Genomic DNA, 10,096 nt, shown 5'->3' with positions numbered 1-10,096 from the left:
TACTTGAATATGTGACACCATTGCCATGATACGTGTGGTACCTACTGATAAAATAATGGCACATTGACCTTTCCTTTTGTTTTCTTTCACAGGTATCCCTGTTCATTGACAAAAGAAAAAAAAAATCCTTAGGAAATTCAGGAAAGATGAAAATGCCTCAAGTTCCATAACAGGGATAATCATACAATACTTTATAAACATCTATCTGCCTCTATCTATCTATCTATCTATCTATCTATCTATCTATCTATCTATATCTATCATCTATCTAAAAACAGCTACGGCAACACCTTATACTTACAGGGTAACTTACAGTTCATGGGCACTTTCAGATTTTGATAGTCACAATAATTCAGAGAAGAACCCTGTAAGATTGTGTGTCAGTGTGTGTGTGTGTGTGCATGTGTGTGCGTGTATCTTATTTATCATCTGACTTTACCAATTGTCCCACCTGTTCGGTCTAAAGCAAAGGTTAATTACATTTCTGTGGAGCTATCCAGCAGAAGGCTACTTCTCCCCCCCCCCACTAAATTATAACAAGAGTAAATTAGAGGTTTTCAGAACTTCACGGTTTTGATTGATGAATTCATTAATTCACCTTTTCAAAGTGAGGACTCACGGTTTAAATATTTTATGTACAATTTGCATGTTGGCATTTTTTAAGGGGTTTTCAAAAAAAAGAAAAGTGAAAAGCTAGCTGGTCACCTTGGAGGTGTAGGAGAGCAGGGCATCATTTCTGTCTTTCTGTCTCCTGAAAAAGAGTCTGTCTTAGTATCTCTATAATCTCCTTATTTTATGACTTTAGGAGAGGAACAACCATGTTTAATGAGATATTAGTTTCATTTCCCAAAGTGAAATTCTCTTTGTTATCAGGTTAAATGTGGAGACCATTCAACAGAGATTTGGCTGGTGGGTCACCCCGTGAATCGACATCAGCTAATGCGTGGTCATGGCACGGCCATTCCCCACGTGAAACCCCTTCATCCAAGTTTTATGCACCTTCACATATTCTGCATCCGGTCAGTGATGTATAGTTCTCTCCTCACACTCCCAAGACGACTGAGCATGGGCCTGTAAACTCTGCTTAGACTAGACAGAGGCCTTCAGTCCATTGAGCAAATTATTTCTGATTTAAGGACACAAACATCAGCCAAATAGATAATGTCACATCTGAAAACTCGATTCTAGAAGCCGTACCCTTGTTTTTCTCTTGTCAAAGCTTCCAGCGAAATATCACACTTCTTCCTGCCTCTCCCCCAACACCCTTTAACTTACGGTGGCTACTTTTGAAGAAACAAAGCATTCATAAAAGATTTGTTCAGTCTCCCTGTCCCCCATCCAGTTGGCTTATTTATTTATTTATTTATTTATTTATTTATTTATATTTATTTATTTATTTTTTAGATTTTATTTATTTATTCATGATAGACATAGAGAGAGAGGCAGAGACACAAGCAGAGGGAGAAGTAGGCTCCAAGCTGGGAGCTCAATGTGGGACTCAATCCGGGGACTCCAGGATCATGCCCTGGGCCAAAGGCAGGCGCCGACCCACTGAGCCACCCAGGGATCCCCCAGTGACATTTAAAAAGACTGATTTAAAAAAAAAAGAAAAGAAATAAAGATGGACAATCAGTATGATTAGGTTATGGTAAAGGACTATTATTTACTATTAATGGATAGTAAATAGCAAAACGACCACGTCGTCTTTCCTCTAAAATCATAGGAGGTAAAGATAAATGGATGTGCGGATACCGATCTCGGCATATTGCAGGATAAGTCACACAAAGCAGGCTTTCTTTAAAAACATCTTAACAATAAAAGAGGAGTCTTATGTTTAATGCCCCACCTGCTTAATGCAACTGCAACCCAAATTGGTTCACACATGCAGAATATTAAGCAAGGATCTAATATAATGACTGAGGGTTTTCAAGACACCGAAGGAAGAATTGTTAATGATATATGGAGTTTCATCCTTATTAAAATCTGAGGCAATATTTATGCCTCTCCCTCTTGGTGAGTCCATCTTATTGCTGCACACAACAGCGCCTTCCTGGCCTCATTCTCGGTCCTTAATTTGTACTTGAAAAATATGTACATGGAGCCAGATGATGCCAGTGCCTCAGGTAACTCTGTGATAAATTAGGCACTTGAGAAAACAGGATTAACTCTTTCCCTGAGAGTTCTGCACCGAGGCCCACTCCACTCTCCATGAATGAGGTATCCTGAAGATCTAGCCCTGTCTAAAATTAGAATTTACTGCTGCTTTCCATTCAGTGCGGCCTTTCTAAGGCTTACAAAGATGCTTCTACTCACAAAAACTTCTTTCCAGATAACTCTTCAGGAATTTGTCTGCTGGGAAAAGCTACATACATCTTTGTTGTTGTTGTTGTTTTAAATATTTTATTTGAGACACAGAGAGAGGCAGAGCATAGAGGGAGAAGCAGGCTCCCTGTGGGGAGCCCAATGTGGGACTTGATCCTGGGACCCCCGGGTCATGACCTGAGCCGCAAGCAGATGCTCAACCACTGAGCCACCCAAGCTACGTATTTCTAAAATGAAGAATATCCTCCGGTGTCCTGGGTAAGGGGAGGAACAACACTACTTCACAAATGAGCCCCATCCTCGATGTTAATTCGCCAGTGAGGGACCAGGAGGCTGATCGCTGACTGTCCGGTGGAGTGTTTGGAGCTGAGTCTTACCTGCCTCACCCATGGGGCCGATTTTTAATTTTAATTCAGAAAAAAAAAATAAAGTTACTGTGTCATTGAAAATGTTTCACCTCTATTTTTTTTCAAAGACTGGAGACGGTCTGGTCTTTCATGTTCTCTCTTTGGATCAAATGACTGACTTGACAAAGTCAGCGTCCTGTAGACCTAATCTAAACTGCTTGTAATCTCCAGTGTGTTTGAGTCACACTTTTCATACTCTCATTTTGGCAGGATACTTCAAGGGATTAAGAGGCTCAAAACAACGGTGAACAAATCGGCAGTAATCACAGCACAATGGCCATTACAGCCCAACGATATCACAGAGGGTCTTCAAAAGCATCCTAACTGCACACTTCATTTGGCCACCCTTCGCATCATGCTGAGTTTTTGAGCTGGACCATCTTTAGCCCTGACTGTTTAAAGTACTCACGAAGCAAAGTTCTTTCATGCCCCAGCAAACGCAGCAAATCCTATTTCCCTCTACCTTTTCCACCTTCCAATAGCAGCGTCTCTAACAGGTATGTCAGCGAGGGTGTAGCAAAGACAAGCCCAGCCCATCAAGCCACATTCTGTTGTTCCCTGCAAGTGGTAGAGGAGCGAACACTACACCCAAGCTCTCCAGGAGACTCTTGGATCCAGTCAACCCATTGAGAAATCTTTATAGTCTTAAGTTTGAACACTGAGCTTTGACTTTACACATCTTTGTTTTAATGCAGGGTTGGGGGAAGGTGGTGGGTGAGAATGGAGTCCTAAAACGTGTTTCCTGAGATGTTGAAATTTGGGCAGGTAATTTTTCTTTTTCCGTTTACCAACATCTTACCATTTGGGCTTCCTTTCCTACTTCCCCGATATACACCATCTCCCTGCTTTTTCATTCATGTCAAGTTTTTATTTCTTATAGCACTTCTGTAGGCTAATAATCATGTGTTGTATTTATTCCCGTATGCTCCCTTTTTAACTTAGTCTAATTTGTCCTCCTTTTGTTGCCATGAACATCTGCCCCCTCACAGACTGTTGAATCCATTTAAAATAAGATAATCTGCCAAGTGCAAGTAAATATGTGCCACTACACACACACCCCGCAAAAAGAAATGCTTTTTCCCCCAATTTTTTCAACATGATGGCTACCAAACTAACAGGAGCTACATACATATTTATTTATTTATTTTATTTATTTTTTATTTTTTAGTTCAAGGGTGGTAAGTTAATTCAAGGGTGAAAAGATGATTTGTTCTGGTAGCCACATTTGGCTTTTCTTGGAGTTTCTTTTCTGCTCGTAATAAAACTGAATGGTCTTTGGTGTGAGATATAAATCAAACTTGTATGTTTCCCAAACCCAAGCAATACTGCCCAATCCATGATTTCCTACATGACTAAAGGATGAAATTTTAGCATGGAGTTGTAAGACACAGGTTACAAATTCAACATATATCTCAGTAAATATTTCTTTTTTTTTTTTTTAATTTTTTTTTAAATTTTTATTTATTTATGATAGTCACAGAGAGAGAGAGAGGCAGAGACACAGGCAGAGGGAGAAGCAGGCTCCATGCACCGGGAGCCTGATGTGGGATTCGATCCCGGGTCTCCAGGATCGCGCCCTGGGCCAAAGGCAGGCGCTAAACCGCTACGCCACCCAAAGATCCCTCAGTAAATATTTCTTATAGTAGAGACATGATATAATGCATTTCTAAGTCAGAAGAAAATACAAAATGGAATGTGTTATTTAAAAAGCAGCATTCCAAACACAGGTGTGTGGAATTTAAATGGAAAACATTTAACAAACCTTCCATTTAAAACATTTTCAAATGGTCTGTGGATCTGGATATTGACAGACAAACTGTGGTCAAAATTTCTCAAGGCTGAAAACGGGCCTTGGTGTGGCAACACAGGACGAAATATAGGACACTATCTGAAGTCTTCTGAATTTTAATCACAACAGTGACATGTTAGTAACTTCTTACTATGGGCAACTTACATAATTCATAGAAGCTTACAGTTCCCATCTGCAAAATTTTGGTAATAATAGCTGAAGATGAAAGTGATCTAATGCACATGAACAGCCTTTAAAACTACAGCAAGCTACGCAAATACAAAGCATTACTATTATTCAGCAATAAAAATTAATGTACATCAAAAATACTCATGGGGGTTTATATTTCAGTAACACTAACTATTATAATACTGATTCCTTTTAAAGACATAGTTTGGACATGTTTATAAGAAGTCTCATTTTATTTGATAACATTGCCCTTTCACAGCATTGTAAAATGTTTTATTCACTTGAATTACCTTCCAAATGGTTATATATCTATTAAAAAAAGTGTGTCTGAAAAGTGTATATGCACATATCCCCTAAGGTTCTATACATTTAAAATGTGATTGTTTTGAAAACTACAACTACATTCAAAATTTTGGTTTGTAGCTTCAATTCTTGTCGTTCTAAGTGGTAATATAAATGATTTCTTCTTACCTTTTATCTGATTAATAATTCTGGATACCAGAAACAAAAAATGTAGCTGGATATAATTATTTGCTGTAGTTGTACGTTCTACAAAGTCCCTGCAATCACAGAATTAGCAAATGCTGGACCATTGCTGATAGGGCAAGATTCCTTCAAGCCTCTGCTCATGTTTTTATCAATACATAATCTTGTTTGATGTTTCTCTTTAAAGACACGTTACTTAATATATATTTTTGATTCATTAACCCCTGCTTAAACCAAGCTTTTCTAAAATATCTATTTTCTTCATAAGGCACAACACTATCTTCTTGTACTTAACAATGATAGACAACAATACTTCAGCACTATGCTTGGGGGCTATTTTAAACAGCAAAACCACCAACAAAAAAAACCCCAAAAATGAATAAATTTGGTACTCAATAGCCTGCAAAAAGGACACTTGTATACACTATGATGGCTGAAATAGGAAGGTAAAATGTTGCCTTGCACCATCTTGGCTAAGAATGTGTACAATGGGCGCCTCAAAGTTTTCACTGCTCCGCACGTATCTGTGAATGACCTCAAAAGTACCATGAGCATTGCTTTGGGAATTACAAATAGATTTTAGCAAGTAGGCCAATTGGCAAAAATATGGGACGTCCCAATAGTAATGATTGACTGCACTTTGTCAGGAGTGCACAGAAATCTGAGTTTGAATTACATTTGTGAATTGTTGGTCCATTCTCCCTGGTGTGAGGCTTCTCTTTGGTAAAAGTAGCTGATACTTTCGAGGCTGAGCTGTAAAGCCACTAATCACTGCTTAACCTTTCATGTCTTTTTCCCCCTAATTCTTCCACTTAAAAAAAAAAAAAAAGCAGTTCTACAAATGTGTTTGTTTACAAATTCTTTGTGTGGAACAGCTTCAGTGATTATTTGGGGGACATAATTTAGGACATGTGGGAGTAAATCTGTGTAAACAAATTCCTTTTGATCCCTCTCCCTCACCCCCCAATTCTCCAAAGCAATGGTGCTTTCTCATTTATAGTGCAAAAAACTAGAGTATTTCAATCAAACGGTACTAACCTGAGAAATGTTTGCATTACCAGTTCAGCTGCTGCCATGACCTTTTGGAATAAAGATGAATCTGACCCACTCTGGCTTTCATCCTGGTAAGCTACTGTCATTACAATGGAAAAGTTCAATTTTTTATCCTGTGGGCTGTATCTCTTTTTATTTTTCTACCATCTTCTTTGAGAAAAATTCTGGGTTCAGTACTTACCCAAAGATGAAGGCCAAGCTACAATTACCCCTGCAGTGCCCTGGCCACTTCAATGACTTCATCTCCAACAACCAGGTCAGTGAGAAAAGAAGACTAAATAAATGCAGAATGGGAACAGAACCTCCCTGAATCCCATGGCAGATCCCATTTGTTAAAAACCCCATTAGAACCATCACCTATTAAGCCTGTTCTTAAGATTGCTCTTTAGTATTTTATGAATTGATCTCTCAAGTTCCAGAAATATTCTGTAGTGTGATTATTCTCTGGATTCTAGGAGATATTATGATATATAACAAATATATATTTAATAATACATAATAAATATATATTTAATAATATATAATAAATATATATAAAGTATACATATTTAAATATATAGAATCAGGAGACTGAAACTTAAATTGGGCCTTTGTATGAATTTATGAGGTTGGGCAAGTCAATCTTCTGAGCTTTATTTTCCTTATCTGTTAAATACAGACAGTAAGAGTCACTTCAAAGGATAAACACAAGGGTCTAATGAGATAACAAATGTGAAAGTGTTTTGCAAACAGTCAAAAGCTATAGGAAAAGGATCTTGCCTATATCATAAGCCAATGTAAATGTAGTGACTACACAGCAATATCCTTATTTCTAAAATAAGCTCTTTAAACACCATAAAACCAGCAGCTCCTTCTGAGCCAGAACTAATAATTTTGCTATTTTTGTTCTGTATCAGAAAATAAATGTTACAGATGGGTTCCAGAAACCAACAGTAGAACCCTTGAGGTTGAGATTTTCTTGAAAGTTCCACCTCTGTCTTAGGGGAACATGTCATCATGAATAGCCTTTTATTTCCCAGGGCGAACAAACCTTATAAATGTGCTTCCAGGTCCTCAAAGAAGAAAAACTTGCGCATCACACAGTCTGTGTGAAGGTTGGGGGGTTATGACTTGGTCAAGCCAATAGCCACGCCCTCCGAAGTGTGAGTGCAAGAATATGCTTAATTCAATTACACGGCATATCAACAATTAAGAGAGAAAGAAAATACTGCCCTGGTTTACTTCTAGATTTACTTACATGATTAATGCTGATCAAAGTGATCAGATAATTACCAATTTGCTCAATTTTTAAGTTAGTTTTCTGTTTCAATTGAGAAGTCTGCTTCAGATTTATCTGAAAGCATTTGTTTTGGAGTTTTGTTTTGTTTTGTTTTCATTTGTTTTATTGGAGTTCAATTTGCCAACATATAGCATAACACCCAGTGCTCATCCTGCCAAGTGTCCCCCTCAGTGCCTGTCACCCCTTCACCCCAACCCCTTGCCTACCTCCCCTTCCACAACCCTTGTTCATTTCCCAGAGTTAGGAGTTTCTCATGTTTTGTCATCCTCACTGATATTTTCACTCATTTTCTCTCCTTTCCCTTTATTCCCTTTCACTAATTTTTATATTCCCCAAATGAATGAGACCATATAATGTTTGTCCTTTTCTGATTGACTTATTTCACTCAGCAAAATACCCTCCGGGTCCATCCACGTCGAAGCAAATGGTGGCTATTTGTCGGAGTTTTGTTTTCTAGATGGATTGTTTTACCCTCTTTTGCAAAGTCCATTGACATCCAACATGTAAGACTTTTCATCAAGCTACACTGTACATGTGAAAGTCTTCTCAGAACAGCCAAGTCAAATGAAGACACTCACGTCCCACAAATTCCTGTTTAGCAGTTGTTTCCCCCTATGGTATTCACTCAAGTCCATCATCCATAAACTAACTTTAAAATTTGATCAATATATACTTGCTTAGGATCTGTGGGTTTTTTGTTTTTTATGAGTAATGCTTAAGCCAATTTAGCTTGCAAGCTTAGAGTGGACTCTGTCTATATTATGTTTGATACATTGTGGCTTATTCAATAAACATTTAACAGCAACCAAAGAATTGGGCCAATTGACACATCAGCTTGATGGATTTAATGGATGACTGGTACTTTAAAGAATCCTTTAAAGGTAGAGTAAATAAAGCATGAAGCATTTGAATTAACTGTCCTGATATTCCTGAGACTTCACATGCTACTATACCCAACATACAATGAAAGAATCTGGCCATCCATCTACATAAAGACAGACAGACTTCTGAGGCTTGGTGATTCAGAGCCTTTTCTGCACCAACCCTTACTCTAGTTACCGTTGAGGGAGCTCTCTGGATGAGAAACGGCTTACTTTAACACTCAGTTTGAATGAAGTTAGTGTTGCTTTTCTGTTATTTTGCCTAGAGAGCTACCTTAAAATCTTATCAATTTTACCACCTTTGAGCGTCATGTCCCAATGGGTAGACACAGCCCAGACCCATAAATGTCACCATCATTGTTTGATGAGTAGGCTCTTCATGCTCTGCTGGTCATCTACGAGGAGATTAATCCCTTCTGGGGAGAAAATCAGGTTTCCTCTATAGAAGCAAGGTTTCATTCGTGTAGTAGGTTTCACGAAACTCTTTAATATTCAGGGAAGAGACTTGGTTGATTCCAAAAATCATCTTTGTCCCTTCTTAATTTGGTGGCATGCTTCAATTATACTTTGTAAAATAGGAAGAGATTGTGGAAGGTCCCTTGACAGTAGCAACGTGTCTGAGCATATTTGTCCCAAGGTTCACTAAAATAGACCTGTTTCCAATTCATTGCAAAAGCCCTATGGCCTCTATAAATGTTCTAGCTATCCACTTGGTGACTATGACAAGCAGTTGGCTTAGCAGGACATAAGTGAGGTCACTGTGGGATTTGTGGTTTTTGTCCTTTTCTTTAGCGAACTGCGGGGGAAAAATAGCAGGGGGAAAATCAGTATTTACGCTTTATTTAAACATGAGTTACCACCCCCCTTTATGGATCAGATTTATTTTCCTTTTGTAATTCAGAGACTGAATCAACAAAAAATTAAGAGTGTTGATTTTGTGAGTGAAATGATATGTGCTTTCCAAGAAAGTTATCAACATTTTGAAGATCCAGAAATCTTCCTCGTCAAATCCAATACTTGAAGCTTAAGTTGAAACTTTGACTTACTAAAAATAGTGACATCATTTGATTCATCAAAATAACATATCAAATAACCATCAGCAAATATTCCTGAGTACAGACTCTGGGCACAGTGCTATACTGAAGGCCTTCGAAGATACAAAGACACCAAAGACATGTTCTCGATGAGTTGATGATAGAATTAGGGCAATAATGCCTACACAGAAGAAAAAAATTAGGTGACTATTCAAGAAAGAAAGAACAGCGCATGGGATGATGAAAATATTTGTTTTGAAAAATAAGTCCAGAGAACTTAAAAATTTAAAATGAGACTCTCTTGCACTACCAACTGCATGAAGGGAAGAAGAAAAGACCAATGCAGGAGATAAGTTCAAGATAAATTCTCAGCTCTCTACAATTTCAAAATTATAGGCTTTATTCTATTTTCCAATCCAACCTAAAATCTTTTTTGGGGAATTGTTTTGTGGTCAGTGTTAAGAGTGGGATGTTTAGAGGAGGGTATTTCTGATGCTCAGGGAGGGGAGAGGAGCTTTTGATATTCATAGAGCTATTTGTGAAGGACTGATGGTCCATTACCCAAAGGGCCCACGGAATTTACTCTTGTTCCAAAAGGTTTATCGGGCTTCCACTAGAAAAGGGTAATCGTTAACATAAACACATTTAATTTCTAA

Source organism: Vulpes lagopus, chromosome 9 (genome assembly GCF_018345385.1).
Source record: "Vulpes lagopus strain Blue_001 chromosome 9, ASM1834538v1, whole genome shotgun sequence".
Taxonomy (NCBI): domain Eukaryota; kingdom Metazoa; phylum Chordata; class Mammalia; order Carnivora; family Canidae; genus Vulpes; species Vulpes lagopus.
The sequence above is the reverse complement of the archived record's forward strand: the minus strand, read 5'-3'. Positions refer to the sequence as shown.